Source organism: Sinohyriopsis cumingii, chromosome 1 (assembly GCF_028554795.1).
Source record: "Sinohyriopsis cumingii isolate HCF-2022 chromosome 1, ASM2855479v2, whole genome shotgun sequence".
Lineage (NCBI taxonomy): Eukaryota > Metazoa > Mollusca > Bivalvia > Unionida > Unionidae > Sinohyriopsis > Sinohyriopsis cumingii.
The window spans coordinates 85,083,224-85,099,301 of record NC_142961.1 but is presented as its reverse complement, the minus strand read 5'-3'; positions in this window follow the sequence as shown (position 1 = coordinate 85,099,301).

Here is a 16,078-nt window from a genome sequence, read left to right as displayed (position 1 = left end):
GAAAAAGAGATTTAGCGTGCATTCGGACAGAGGAAAATGCATATATCCAGTAACAAAAACACATGGTTAAAATTAGCTATAAACCATGAAAGCTTTGTAACTCAGATCCAAAACGAAACTGGAAAGTAATCAAGAGCAGTTTGGATCAGATAATGGCTAAAAGTGCTTTAAACGTTTTAATCAGACTTTAAACAGAATGAAAATTAAGATTTTTTTTACAGAACGTGATCTTCTGATAGGGAGACATTATTTGAGTAACGGACACGAGCCTATTCGGAATTTTAAAAATAATAAAGCTGCGAGTATAGACATCACAAATGAGTTTAGACATCACAAATGAGTATAAAATGTATGTAACCTATGTCATTATTATCATGCTTAATTTTTAAATCTTGTTATAGAGAATGGCGATGTCCCAGGGTCTTTATTATAGGATTATACAGTTAGTATAAATATCTTCCCTTGAACTAACGACTTACTACAAGATTGCAATTGTATTTGAAAAATCTGCTTAGCTCTATGTTGAATGCAAGACCCGTGGGCAGATATTTTAAAGGAAAATCAGTCTTGTTTTAGAAAAAGATATTCCACTCTTGATAATATTTCTTTTCTACACGCACTTGTAGAAATTTCCAAAGAGTTGGTTTGATAGCAAAATGTTGTAAAGTATTGAATTTGATTACCAGGAAAGAAAGTATGCTCCACTTAATGTTACACGTTAGCATTCATGCTTACCAGACTTTTCTTCTTGCAGATAACAAAAAAAGATCTCCAGAAAACTTTAAATTAATTCTTTGCATACCACAAAATATGAAGCAAAGGACAATATTGAAAATATTGAAATATTTGGTTCAACGTAATCTAATAATTTTTCCTTTATATTTAGCAACACATAATTGGACATAGTTGATCGGTATTTTTATATATTGGGTTGTGTTTTAAGCACAACTATTAATTTTATTTGGCAAATTAAAAAAATTCCTGCACAAGGTACAAAAATCTTGTTGTCCAATACAGACGTAAAAGGAATTTATATTTACAATTGAAATGTTTTTATAACATTGTTTTGCCCATATTATGTAATGGATGTGAGTTCTGCGTTTCTTGCGTTAGTTCTGTTATTAAACATGTACACGCTGATTTCTTGCAAAAGGTGTTATTTTTTTCATTAAAAAAATATTCACTATATATGCCGTTCGTAGATACCGGTAGGTTTCCTACGAACAGTTTTATGCAACTTAGAGGTGTGATATTTTGTGTTAGACGTGTTAATGGAAAAGTAACTTTTAAACTTATTAAACGTAATTGGTCTATCTTCAAATATCGGCTGCAATCAGATATTGAAATGTTATACTCAAAATACAAACGGTTTTCACTTCTTAAACTGAAATAATATGATCCATAATTAGTTACGTAGCAAGACAGTATGCACATACACAAACATATACAGAGGAAAACTTAAAACTTAGTTATGGGCTTCCTCAAAAATAATAAGCTATTCCATATGAATTTTTAGTTCCCACTCGGCCTGGACCCCCTTCTCTACGCGACTGCAATAAGATGAGAGAGAGAGAGAGAGAGAGAGAGAGAGAGAGAGAGAGAGAGAGACTGTGTTTGTGTGTCTGTGTCATTAACTTTTTATCCTTTGATGTTAGACGTGGTTCATCCTCCTAGGTCCAAAGTGAAAATGAAAGATTAAAACTGTACCCCTACCCCCATCCCATTTATAGTGAGAAAAGGACCTTTTTGGTGATTTCTTGCAATAATTTTCATGGTATTTTTATAATTATTACTTTGCCAGAAATATATTTTCTACTTTTATGTAAAAAAAATGTATATACTTTTCTATGCAAAAGTCTTGATTACGTGTTTTCTTTCCCTTTTGCATTAAAGCTAAATATATGTATTTTGACAGGATTTTCCTCACCACCAACCCCCTACCCCAAACACACCAATCCAAAACCAGATTTCCCTTAACAATTCATGCCGTGGAAAACGAACGTAAGACCAGGACGATCTGGCACATGTATGTAAAGACAATTTCCGTATGACTTAAAAATAATACGTGTGCGACGCCTGACCATGATATCTTAATTAATCATGTAATAATATGAGGAATATATAGGATTTTAGATATTATAGTAGATACAAAATAAATAAGTCAGTGTCATGTGAAGTGAATAAGCGTAAAGATTGATAACTTAGTGAATGGTGCATGAATGTGATTCCTATGGCAACAAAAGAATCGGAGCAAGATAGGCAGGAAAGGAAAATGATATGATAATATAATACTTTTATTGATTTTCAAGATAATTAAATATTTGAAGGATGATACAAATAACTAAATCATCAGAACTTATGTTACGTAAGCATTAACCATCAGGACAAAAGATTTAAGATTGGAATAATTAATTCTCAGGAAAACATAGCTTATATTTTAATAAAACTTGGACGTAATAACAGAAACAACCAAGTTCCTTTAGCTGCTAACCAATCAGAAATTAGGTCACCTGGTTTGCCAGGGGATATTGGTTGACCTGGACTAAAATCCAATCATGTTCGTCAAAAACATTAATTATATACCTTCCACGGTCAAACGGACACAAAAACATAATTACTCTAATTAAAACTACAACCCACTATCTTTAAGCTATGCAGTGTGTTTAAAAATTACCGTTACAATCTATAAGCATGAAAATTAACACACATAATACATATATAAATAACACTATCATAGTTGTCTTCGCCAACTTCATAGAAATTCCATAACTATACTTTCCAGTCTGAGCCACATAGGCGCTAAGCTTTGTTGAATTAACTTGCCGAATGTTATATTGGATTTGCCTGCGTTGCTAATATTTTTTGGCAAAGAAATTCTGCCAAACATCATCTTTTTACATTCGATGTACTTAGAACCAGTTGGAAAATATAATTGTTGAGTTTCTTGATCGAGCGTTTTAATTTCACGATTATATGGTATTGGGAACTTCCATTCCTGAGCAATATGGAATGCGATCAAATTTTGTAGCGCCATGGACCTTAACAGTAACGTCGAACATCCAATGCCGGGCGTCAAACGTCACCGTTTAGCAGAACAAAAGATATCCTCAGCAAACCTCATCATATTCACAACCAAATATAAGATCCCTGAACAGGGCCTGGCCAAATATTTCGACTCAGGACATACACTCAGTGGAATGTTAAATAAGTGCTCAGAGAGGATCGAATACATTTTTGTTTACTGAATTCCAGTATCCTTGTTATTAAACAGGATTAAATGGCCTGTTCTCAACCGAATGCTTGCCAGACTTGTACTTGGTACTGTCCACGTATTGAAATAAAGGTATATACCCAAGAACATTTTGATATGTCGCAAACAACTGTACATAAAATCATATACAAAGTCATCATTTTGCTTCTAAGGATACTGGTCCATGTTTAATATAATTGCACGGTTGCTATAGGAAATAAAGCTCTGTGCAAATTGTGTGTGTGTGTGTATGTGTGTGTGTGTGTGTAAATTCAAATCGATTATTTATTCCAGATCAGAATCTGATATGATGAGGATCTGAACTTTTTCTAGAAGGGCGGGGTGGGTGTGATATCCAATTAAAAAAGTTATACTTCACGTTGAAGACCAAAGACAGTTGGCCATATTTTAAACTCAAAATCGAACCCTTCTGTACAAAAATAGTTGTACATCCCTGACCGAGTGATTGCTCATTGTGATAGTGATGTAAAAGTAAAAAGCGTTTGGAAGACGAGATCAATGAGAGGTTTTTGTGTCATAGAATTGTCCATAAATTAGATGGATTGTCAGAAAACATGTTCCTTATTACAGCTGCTTTTATCTAGTCCATAAAGTATCATTTTGACTTCTTAACATATCAGCACAAAGAATAAATCACTAACTTGGTATCGATCTTCATTACCTCGATCCACTAGATTACCATACAACATTCCTTATGTAACGCAACACACATACACAATATCGTCTAGACAACTTTTTTGTTTGGGGCACATCGATGAATGTATGAAAATCACCTTTTTCATCGATAATACCTTACGCTCGATAGTTTTATTTTTTATTTTTTATTTTTTAGAAACCTCCTGGACCCATAAAACACGATTTCTTGGTGAACGCGAATAAATAAGACTCTAAAATGTACGAACTTTGCGTTATATCAGTAACAATTCACCACGTGGCTCTCTACAACCAGTACAGAAATTAAATACTTGTTTTCAAAAGTGGAAATCTTACATCTTCGTGGGTAAGTTTTCGTCTGTACGATTGAAGCTCTTTGCATTTCTTTTTGCGAATTAATTTAAGACCAAATTTATTATTATTATTATTATTATTATTATTATTATTATTATTATTATTATTATTATTATTATATGAAAAAAGCGCTCGTTCAGCAAAAGGATCGTTTCCGAAAAGATGACTGTTTTGCTCGTTTGCTTTGATGCGTGTCTAATACATTAGTGTATGATCATTCATTGACTTAAAAAGTCATCGCTGCATCTCTATCCGTACATCACACGATCGAGACTGTTGACTGCCAGAAAAATGACTGCGGTAAAGCCGATTACATCCCACGAGAATGCACTTATCAAGCTGTATCGAAAAGTTAGATTAAAGATATCTTTTTTCCAGATTACGCATAAGAAAGTTTTCTTCCTTAGATTTCGCGTGAAAAATAGTCTAGTGGAAATGGCCAGTAAAAGTTGTATGCATCACAAATCTCAGATTTTTCATTAAAAGTATACCGAAAATTAATATAACTCTGTACAAAAATGTTTACACGTACAGTGAACTTTTTCACATGAAGAAAATTAATTTCTTCACGTCTTCACGTACTTTTATACGCATATAAATAGAAAACTAATCAAATTGTAAATAAATGTCTTCACGTACAGTTTACACGTACACATTCAGAAAATTAATCTCTGTGCAAAAATTCTTTACGCATATAGCTCTGAAAACTATTATATTCGAAGACAGTCCAGCAACATACATCACTTTTGCGTGATCAATCATATCATTCCCAATTTTATCCGTGAAAATTATTGGCATTTGAGCAAGACACGGCAGGCACAGAAAAATCCTCACAAGTCCATAAACTTATTAGTTCAGTGCTATGTATATGAGAAAATTTTCAAGAAGAAAATTAAGTGTATCCATTAGCTTTAAATCTGCGTTTCTGATATATCAACGCCCAGAACACGTTTCTTTAACACCCAAAATAATATCTTCTCGTCACGTGATTCATCACAGGCCTGAAGCACTCGTAAAATATAGCGCCCTCCGTTCAATAATTAAATGAAAGAATGCATCTGTTAATCAATAGGACAGCAGTAATAGTTATAAATCATTTCCCGGTAGGAAATATAACTAGACTGGAGAAAAATGAAAAGATTGAGCCATTTATTTTGAGCGGCCCTGAGGAGAGTACTGTAATGCATATAATTATGCCAAACTTACAAAGCCCTCCCATGCATATATACATAGATAGACAGAGGGCTGGATGGATGGACTGGTAAATAGACTGTTGGATATAGAGAAGGAAATAAAGAAAGTAAGAAAGAAACAGGAAAGTGAGGGGAACGAAGCAGACAGAATGATGTGGAAAACAGATGGAACAGAATGTCAAGAGTCGGGATCGGCTTTAAGCCGAATTGACTGATTAGGCCCAAACGGCCCCGCGCTGACAGGGGCCCTGCGCGTTAGTAATTTTTAAATATATATATAAAGAGAGAGAGAACATTTTTTTAAGGCGATGGAAGAAAATTTAAAGTTCAATATCATTTAAAACTTGTTTTTAAAGCTTATTTCCAAATGACGTGCTCACAGTGGGCCCTGCGCGTAAATGCAGGGGACCCCGTCAAAATGATCAAAATCGGGTCCCGCGTTTGCTAAGGCCGTTAATGTAATTGTACTGATATAACGACATGTCCTGAAAGGATACTACGTTCATATGAAGGAAATTCGGATTGTCTCTCGATATACTTGTGATTTGGTTTACGAAACTTCATCATCAGTTTGACATTAAACACGCATTTCAAGCTGCACGTGCACAATAGACAGCAATAAGATAAGATAAGATAAGATAAGATAAGATAAGATAAGGCAAGGCAAGACAAGACAAGACAAGACATATATATCTTATGTAACATTATACATCTACATCTACAACAATGGACTGTGCCTGCATTGTTAAGAATGAAATTAAGTAGTACATTTAAAGAGTAATATTATTCAACAAGTATACCTAAAAATATCCAGAGAATTCGTTATGTTAAAAAATAAATGAGAGTCTGTTTTACGAAGCTAATCCTTGCCGCCATAAAGTTTCGTGAATATTGTATATCATGATGTCTGCTCCTAGAAATTGGCTAATCACGCGTGTTGAAAAATATCTTCCCAGAACCGACTGCCCATAATCAATATATAACTACTAATACTAACTTATAAGAAAGGAATACACAAAGACTATTACAAACAGAACATGCATTACATACCAGTTAATGGTAATCTTGTTACTGATGTGATGTTAACTGTTAGAAGAAAAATAACATATTGTAAGCAATTTAAATCAATAATATTGGTTGAAACAATGGTAAAAGTATATATATATATATATATATATATATATATATATATATATATATATATATATATATATATATATATATATATATATATATATATTCAGTTTTGTGACAAAAATTGTTATCAATATACGAATAACAAAGTAAGTATTGGCGTGATTTAGTTTTTACATGCATTATACGTGTATTACAAAGAAAATCTTTTACTATCATACCTGATTTTTCTCAATGTTTTCCTCTGAAGACATTAGCGGACTATCACCCACTGCCACTGCAGTGCTTTTAATCCTGAATATATATCATGAATGTTTAATTTATTAAATCTAGGGAACAAAAAAGAAGATGAAGAAATGTATTGATATTCTTTTCTTCCTCCACAAAATAATGACAGTTTTGTACAAGAGTGAATTTTAACTATACTCCACATCTTTTGCCCGTGCTCTTATCTTCTCGAAAGAAATGAAAAAAGTGTGTTTAAATTAGAGTGTAATATACTCATGGGTGTATGACTGATATAGAGTGCTGGGTGACTGTTTGCAATGCTACTGTTATGTTTGCCATCAGTAAGCTTGGACCAGAACCGTTTCCATATCTAACAGCTCTGAACAAGAAAACCCTCGATTGGTTGTGACTAGTCCATCGATGTAACACGAAGACTTTAATTCAGAGAAAAGAAGTCTCTTTCAAGTATGAAATGTATTTTCAATGCTTTAAAATGATATTTAAACATGAAAAGACCAATTATTTTAATTGTGTACTTATAAACAGACTCGAGTCCCATGAGTCGCTATGCCGATTGGTCCACTGTATGCATAGTGAGGCTTATACGAGATCGGGATATAAAAGAACTAGGTAAATATAGATTCACAAGTTGACTACAAACGTTAATGCGTTTGAAAAGTTGCATATTGCTATCCCAAATTACTTCATCGAGCTTCTATTTTTCATGGTCTATTGGCCATTAGCTGTTTGCTGTATAGCCTTGAGGGAAAATCAAATATAACTATCATAATGACAATGTTTGAATTAGAAACAAGTAATGTGCTTCAGGAATAGTTTGCCCCGTGTGTACTATGCAATAATGATTAAAGAATAAATAAAATGAAATGTAAAAGTGTACATATTCATTCATTTCTCTAGGTTCCCGTTTTCCGAATTTTAATGAATAAATCAGAGGGCCATATCTTACGATAGTGAATGTGATCCATGCTTTATTATGTTGTGTCATATTTTGTGTTTTATGCCAAACATGAGTTCGCCGAAGGGAAACATTCTTTGAGTAACTTAAAATCGGTGTTGACATGTGGCAACTATACATTACACTTGTCCACATCGTACTGCTACTAGTCGCAAGAAAAAGAAAAATCTTTGCTATGCGTGGTAGTTTTTGTGTGTCAAAGATTTCGAATGCATCAACGTATATACTAAAGTCATTTTTGTTTTTATTAATGTCGTTCTGAGAAGATCGGGATATTAGAATGAAATGGGTAAATATAAACAAAACAAATCAGCAAATACTTTATTGGATGAATGCTAACATTACAGTTTACCATTCTAATTTCAGTCATCCACTGTTTTTTTTTTATTAAGTCTGTTGGCTATATGCTGCTTCCATTACAGCCTTAATATACGAGATCAAAGTATGGATGCTGCAAGTGTCCGACGCTGTCATATCGTGTAACTTTTATTCATTATGCCATAAACATGTTCACCAAAATTAACTTAGCACAGAAAATTAGTTTTAAATTCCTAGTTAAAATATTTCACTGATAAGTTGCACTTCTCACTTCACAACAAGATGAAGAAACTTGGAATTGCGCTATGGTCTTTGTGTGTGAAGCGCTGAAATCTTTCCATTGAATTAACAGAAACGTGTCTTCATTGTAGGAAAATTGCTGACATGCTTTTAACATTATTTAATTAGGATACTGTAGCTCACGGATATAATTTACATTAAAACATTTTGCTTAACGCATCGCGCCATTAAACTGTGGAGAAAGTGTTCTGTCACCTTTCAAACACTAGTTATAATTCATGAGCTGGATGTGAATGAGTCTGACGTTGATGTTATCGGTTGTTTCGGCATCCTCACTTCAGAGCTTGATTTATTGATATCTTTTATTCATACGTATATTACGATGAGTACAAGCAATACTTTTAAAACGGCAAATATGGAAAGTAGCAGTGGTTAAAAGAGAAACATGCCACATACCTACAAAATGACCATACAGAAAGAAATGCACATATAGTTAACATTTAGCATGAGATCTAACAAAACGTAACTTTGATATATTGATATTAGATAGACAAGGATGAGAATAATGCAATTTTAATTATTATTTTTTTATCTACAAAGGAAAAGAACACTTTCACTTTTTGACACGTCTAGTTGGTATGCCCAGTCAAGCGGTATGTGTGACTAACTTGGATAAAAGAGCTCCTGTTTGTTTCTTGACAGCAACAATACTTCCTCTTGCAACTCTCCATGGCTCTGGGAATTTACGAACAAGTTTTGACCACAATAAAGGTTAGAATGTGTTGTGCGATTTAGTTATCAGATAATGGACTGGAGGTGGAGGAGGTGCAAACAGGAGTGTGTGGTCAAGGTAGGGTATCCTTGTCACATTTTGCAGGGTAACACAGCACAAAGGTTTGTTCCAACTGCTTCAATGGCTAGATTACAACTTACTTAAACAGAGAAAACACACTATTTTAGTCTATCACACTAACGTTATCATGATACATATGGGGTTACAACTGAGTGTAGAGCCTTGAGCTGACCTTATGTGACCTGTAAATGTCAGATCATTTGTAACAATATAATGGTAGTACCATCCAAGCCAAAACAATTTATATTTAATCTTGAATCCAAATTTAATTTTAGACCAGAGCGATCTCTAAACATATCAAGGTGATATTGAGCATTGCACAGTAAAGTGGAGTCATCATCAAATAAAACTGATGAATCTGTTGACTTATTCACTCTGAGTGATTGACATTTACTTCATTTATATTAGGATGATATGTAGTGATATAGATAATAATTCAGCACAAGTTATAAACAGGTATGGAAAGGTTAGGGTCCTACTGTTTGACTACCCTTTGAACTTGGAAAAGACAGGAATACAGCCATTATTGATTAAACAGCCTGTAAATCTGAATAATTTAATTACATCTATCAATAAGTCTCGACAGTTTTAGAATTTTAAACTTTTGTGTAAGAATGAGTTTTCTAGTGAATCATATGTTTTTTTTCCTTCAAAATCTATTAATAAAAAGAATACTTCCAACGATACTATCCTCTTCTTCTTTGTGTAAAATGTTGTTAATAACTCTTATATAATAGCCCTTATGTATGTCTGATAGAAATCCGCACTGTGGCTGTCAGGTATAGTGTATTTGGGGTTGTTTGTTGTTCTTTGGTAGGTTTAATGCTGTTCGCAATAGCCAATGATGCGATTTTACAGTGTACATGAACCAATGAAACTGACCACCAATTTCTTAAAAAGGATATTTTCTCCATTTGATATGCAAGTTCAAAACACATGTCTTGTGTAATGGATGGTTTTCCTTGACTGTAAGCTGTGTAATAGATTGTTTGTTTTGCCTGTAGTTTGTGTAATGGATGGTTTTCCTTGTCGAAGGGCTGATTAACATGGTCACATTTTAGACTGGATTCTTCATAGACCTGATGATAAAATTCTACGGTCCTCCCTGGTATCCCATGACCTTGCATCAGATCACCTCTGCATTATATGCCATCTTGACGTATCAGTCCCTAACCCGCTACCTTTGTCTGCTACTAAGAGAAACCTCCGTATGATAAATAGAACCAAACTAATGCACGATATCCAAGCTAACCTAACAACTTGCTTACCTCCTACAGCAGAACAACTCGATAACTGTCTGCGTTCATTGCTTGACAAACATGTCCCAGCTACCAAGTGCAGAGCATCAATTCAAAAGTGTTCTCCATGGTATAGCAGTGTTAAGGACCAGCTTCGCACTGCTAAAAGAGACCGCCGTAAAGCTGAGACGTTCTGGCTTTCCGAAGTCGCTAAGAAGAATGTCACAAATATAGTCCATGCAGCGAAATCAGCCCACTACACTACTAAGACCATGGAAAGTTCCAGCTGCAAAGAGCTCTTCGAGATTACTAACAAGCTAATGTCAAGGAACAAATCAACACCACTTCCAACTACCTTCTCTCCAGTCGTCCTTCCGGACATGTTTGCAAATTTCTTCCATGACAAAGTACAAACCATTAGAGATAAGCTTGACACCACAATTTCAATTGACTCGTCGTCACCATACAGTTGGGATATATAATTTGAGCGGCAACCATTAGCAGCATTTGAACCTGTCTCTATGGATTTCGTACGTACAATCCTGATGAAGAGTGCACCAAAGTCATGTGAACTTGATCCAATTCCAACATCACTGCTGCTTGAGTGCTTAGATCCAGTATTGCCTTCACTAACTGATGTTATTAGTACCTCTTTTTCATCCGGGGAATTCCCATCATTTTTCAAAACTGCCATTGTAAAGCCTCTGCTGAAGAAACCAAACCTAGACCATAACGATTTAAAGAACTACCACCCAGTTTCTAATCTCCCATTCATATAAAAAATCTTAGAAAAGGTTGTTCTATCCCAGCTTGTATCTCATCTAAATTCAAACAGTCTTTTCAACAATGTACAATCTGCATATCGCCCTTACCACAGTACTGAAACTACTCTTCTAAAAGTAGTTACTGACATTCTCTCTGCGTTAGATAGCAGAAAGATTACAGTCCTCACCCTCCTTGATTTGTCTGCAGCATTTGACACAATAGACCATGATATATTACTTCACCGTCTCCAGCATGTATTTGGCATTCATGACACAGCCTTACTGTGGTTCAAGTCCTACTTGGTCAACAGGACACAAATTGTATCTGCAAATGGAATACACTCCAGCCCAGTTGATCTATGTTGTGGTGTTCCACTGGGGTCTGTTCTTGGACCTGTTCTCTTCATTCTGTACACTCAGCCGCTCTCAAGTGTCATAGATCATCATCCAGTGCCTCGCCAATTGTACGCTGATGACACCCAACTATACAAATCTAGCCACCCAACTGAAGTTGATGCTACCATCCAAGGTGTAGAGAGGTGCATTTCTGATGTGAAATCATGGATGACATGTAACAAGCTGCAGATGAATGATGATAAAACTGAGGCCATTCTGATCACAACACAAAGACTTTCTCATTCACATCCTTTACCTCAAACAATAAATATCAGCAGCGCCAATATTAAATTCACACAATCAGTACGAAACCTAGGTGTTACTCTGGACAGTACTCTCACATTGCACTAACATGTCATGAACATATGCAAGGCTGCAAATCTTGAGCTGAGACGCATCAGCTCAATTCGCAAATATCTTTCAGTTGATGCCACTAAAACACTTGTGTGTTCATTAGTACTTTCAAGACTGGACTATTGTAACTCAGTTCTGTCTGGTTCATCTCAATATCTACTCCAGAAACTTCAAAAAGTTCAAAACACAGCTGCTCGGATCATACTTAGAGTACCACGATCAGAGCACACCTCCCCGCTGCTCTGTACCCTACACTGGCTATCCATTCGATCCAGAATCAAACGCAAAATTTGTTCTCTGTGCTACGTTTCACTGTCGGACTCTAGTCCAACATACCTATCCGATCTCACCCATGTGTATACACCAGCAAGATACTTACGCTATTCCTCTGACAATCGTATACTCATTATTCCCACTATGAAAACAAAGTCATATGGACAGCGTTCTTTTGCATACCAAGGCCCAATGAATTGCCCACTGAACTCAGACACAAAGACACATTGATCACATTCAAGAGGGCTCTCAAAACTCACTTATTTCGACTGCAAAAACAAACTTAAAGATCTAATAATGTTTCCTACCTGAAATATTCTCAGCATGTTTTTTTATATAATGTTTTTTTTCTAATTTCATGGTGTTTGTTTTTGTAATAATATTATTATATGTTTTATTATCTTATAGGTGTTGTCTAATGTTGTAAAGCGCTTAGAGCTTCTAAAGATCAGGCGCTATACAAAGTCCTCATTATTATTATTATTATTATTATTAAGAAATATACAAAGATCAGGACTAATGTGATTCGAATAAAATTGGTCAAATTCGTGTGTGTTGCCATCTGCAGATACACTTTTTACGTTATTCTTGCTTCCGTGCCTGCAAACATATAATTTTAGTAAAAATATGCGAAACAGTTATCATGAAAAAAGAAACCATCCTGCTATTATCACTAAATTCTTAACAAGAAAACTCTGTACATTTAGCACAGACGGAAACACCTGAAATACCGGTATAGTGGACAAAGTACCGTAGTATGTACCATCGAAAAAATACCACTGTAAACCGGTATACCGGTAAAACCGCGCACCTCTTCTGTTCGGGCTAGATAAAAGGCACTGACAGTGAAAGATCTGGCATAAAATGGGTTTGATGAATTGCAAACAAAATTCAAAGCACATGCAGCCATATCGACGAGAGTTCGAGAACAATTATAAAAAATTGATTTCGATATACATAAATTATAAGAAAATGGTAATATTATATACTGTACAACACTATTTATTAGTGCATTCAGAAATATATAAATTATGCAAAAGGAATTATGCTGAATAACACGCTGTTGCATAGTTACACTCCAAATGCAGTGCACATGTGCTTGCAAACTGGACACCTTTCTGTCAAGCAATTGTACTAATGGACTATAACATTCTCGGCAAATGAAACTACCTCATGGCATGACTTAAAATATGCATGCATACAAGTCCTTTCTACAAAATAATTTTTTTTCGAAATCCCAGTTATATAATTAAGTCATTACTGCAACTGACCAATATAGAACATATATAGAACGTTCAAAAAGGTTGGTGTATCTATTAATCACTCGATCGATCAAAGTAAATGGTATACAGATGTGACAGGGGTAAAGCCGCTTGGTTCGGAATCTAGAATATATAAATCGGACCTTATATAATAATACATTTGGCAAAGCCGGAAAGCTTCTGGTCGCTGTGAAAGAAGCCAAGGACAGAGTAGATGTGATTGAAAAGTGAGTCCAGTAGTTCAATGCTGAAACTTAAGAAACAGGGAAGGAAAATAAATGACTGTATTACATACGTTAATTTCTATTCTTTCTTTGTACATAGGATTATATTTGGCTGATAAAGGTGCAAACTCTCTCGTGTTTTGTAGGATTGTGGCTTTTCTTTCCGTTTAGTTTTTCTTTCACTCTGTTTTGCTTTTGAGTCTCCATTTTACTTATATTTTTTCATCGCATTATGTTTCTACTTCTAAAAGAGAAGAAAAATATTGTCTCTACTTAGCATCTTTTTGTATTTATGTTTGCATGCTTTGCATAGTTATTTTCTTTGAATACGTTCTATAGTTGTTCCCTAATTAATATTTATCTCCAGAAATCTCGCACATTAATATAAATTTTGCATCTTAAAATCAAGCATTTCCAGTGTAAAATTGGAACTGTATTTTTTAACTCACCCGTGTAAATTCCTCGTTATGGTTATACCTTTTTCTTGCCTCTTTCAGTTTTCTTTATATTTTCTGAAACACAAAATTAATACAGGTTTCACATTTATCCACTGAAAACCTTCTTTTGTGACTCCCTATTCAATTACTGTATAAAAGCATATCACATTGCACATTATACTGGATTTTCAAGTAGCGTCACATGACTGGGCGCTTCATGTATAGGACGTGTACAACTGCGCTTATTTGATATTAGCTTTTATCACTGTTAGGTTTCCTAAATTTTGCAATAAAAATAAGTTTTTACAGAACAGATCTCATGGAGTCATTTATATGCAGAAATGTACGCAATGTTTTAAAAATTATTTGCTGATAACTTGGAGTCCCCGTAATAATGTTGACAAACTATAATCTTGTTTAAGTTGAAAGCATACTATACTGTGTCTTTTGTTTTTATATTTCATAAATAAAAACAAAGATGAACTGAATTCCCTTCCAAAAGAAGTTCACAAAAGTTTCTTCTTTGTTTAGTATGAGGAAAATAAAGTAAGATCCAATAAAGGTAGAGTGGGGAAGCCGACAGGAAACAAAATTCGCTATATGTTCAACAGTGACATGCTTGGCGCTTTCAAATAAGTATTCTTTATATACAAAACAAGATTAATGGATACGTAGACAAAATGCTGTCTGAAGGTTCGGAAAGCTACAACAAAATGCAACAAATTAATTAAAACTTGTGGACTTATCGAAAGGTTGGTGGGAGAGAGACACTATGCGTTAATCTGTCACCATTGATTCAGAATATGGATAAAGAATTTAAAAGGCTAATACAGGTTTATTTTTGGGGGCGGGGTAACAGGAAGAACAAAAAGCAAACTCAAGCCTGTACAGAATTGTTCTTCTTCATCTTTTCCCGCTGTTTTCCCGTGTGTTACTGCTATGTGGTAGGATGGACCACTTCAAACTAATTTAGTCCCTCATGGATTCCTGAGCAAGCTGACTTTTCCAGTCTCCCCAGGAACCTTTGTTTTAGCATGAAGGCCTGGCATCTATTTCTCGTGCGGAAAATTCAACCACTACCAAAAGAACCATGCCAGCCGGCGGGCTAACTAAGGTTACCACCAGAGACCGAGGATTCGTTTTTTTATGAATCCCAGCACATGCAAGTTTTTATGACAGGCCACATTAGTAATAATGTAATCTATGTGGTACAATTAGTTCATAATGTATAGTTTCAATTGGTAATTTGAAGTAACAACATCACAATACACGATGAAATGAAAAAGAAGTTTTTAACTCGAACCTTAAGTCAAAAACATCCGATATATCGGTAGATCTAGATACAAGAAGACTCCGATTCTAATTAGACTGCATACAAAATTACTGGCTAGTTTTGGTAGGAAAGATGATTCGTGTGAGTGTTGTAGTAAGTTTGTATGGGAAAATATGAACCAGTTTTTCTGAGTAATAATACATGACCTTGGGGGTGCAGTATTAGTTCGAACAAAACAAGTTTATATTTTCCCATACAAATGTAGTAACCTTTTTTATGTACTAATTTTGTTTTTCAGGAATTACTTAAGAAGAAGAAGAAAACACTACAAGAAACAAAGTATTTTTTTTATGTTGTATTCCAAAATAAATACATTCATCAATACACAGTAACAATAATATTACGCACATAGCACCTCTCATTGATTTTTCAACTTCGTCGCGAGCTCGACATTAGTTTAAAATAATTATTGTTTTTGGTTTACTCAGAATTGAAAGTTAGAGTCATATTGTCAATGAACTCGCAAACAACTTTTCCAGTTGGTCTGAATTGGTTGAAATTTTGTTGTTCTGTTTATTCAGCTCAGTTTTGCTTTTCTGCCAGGACTGAATTTGTTTTAAATTATTGAGACAATTC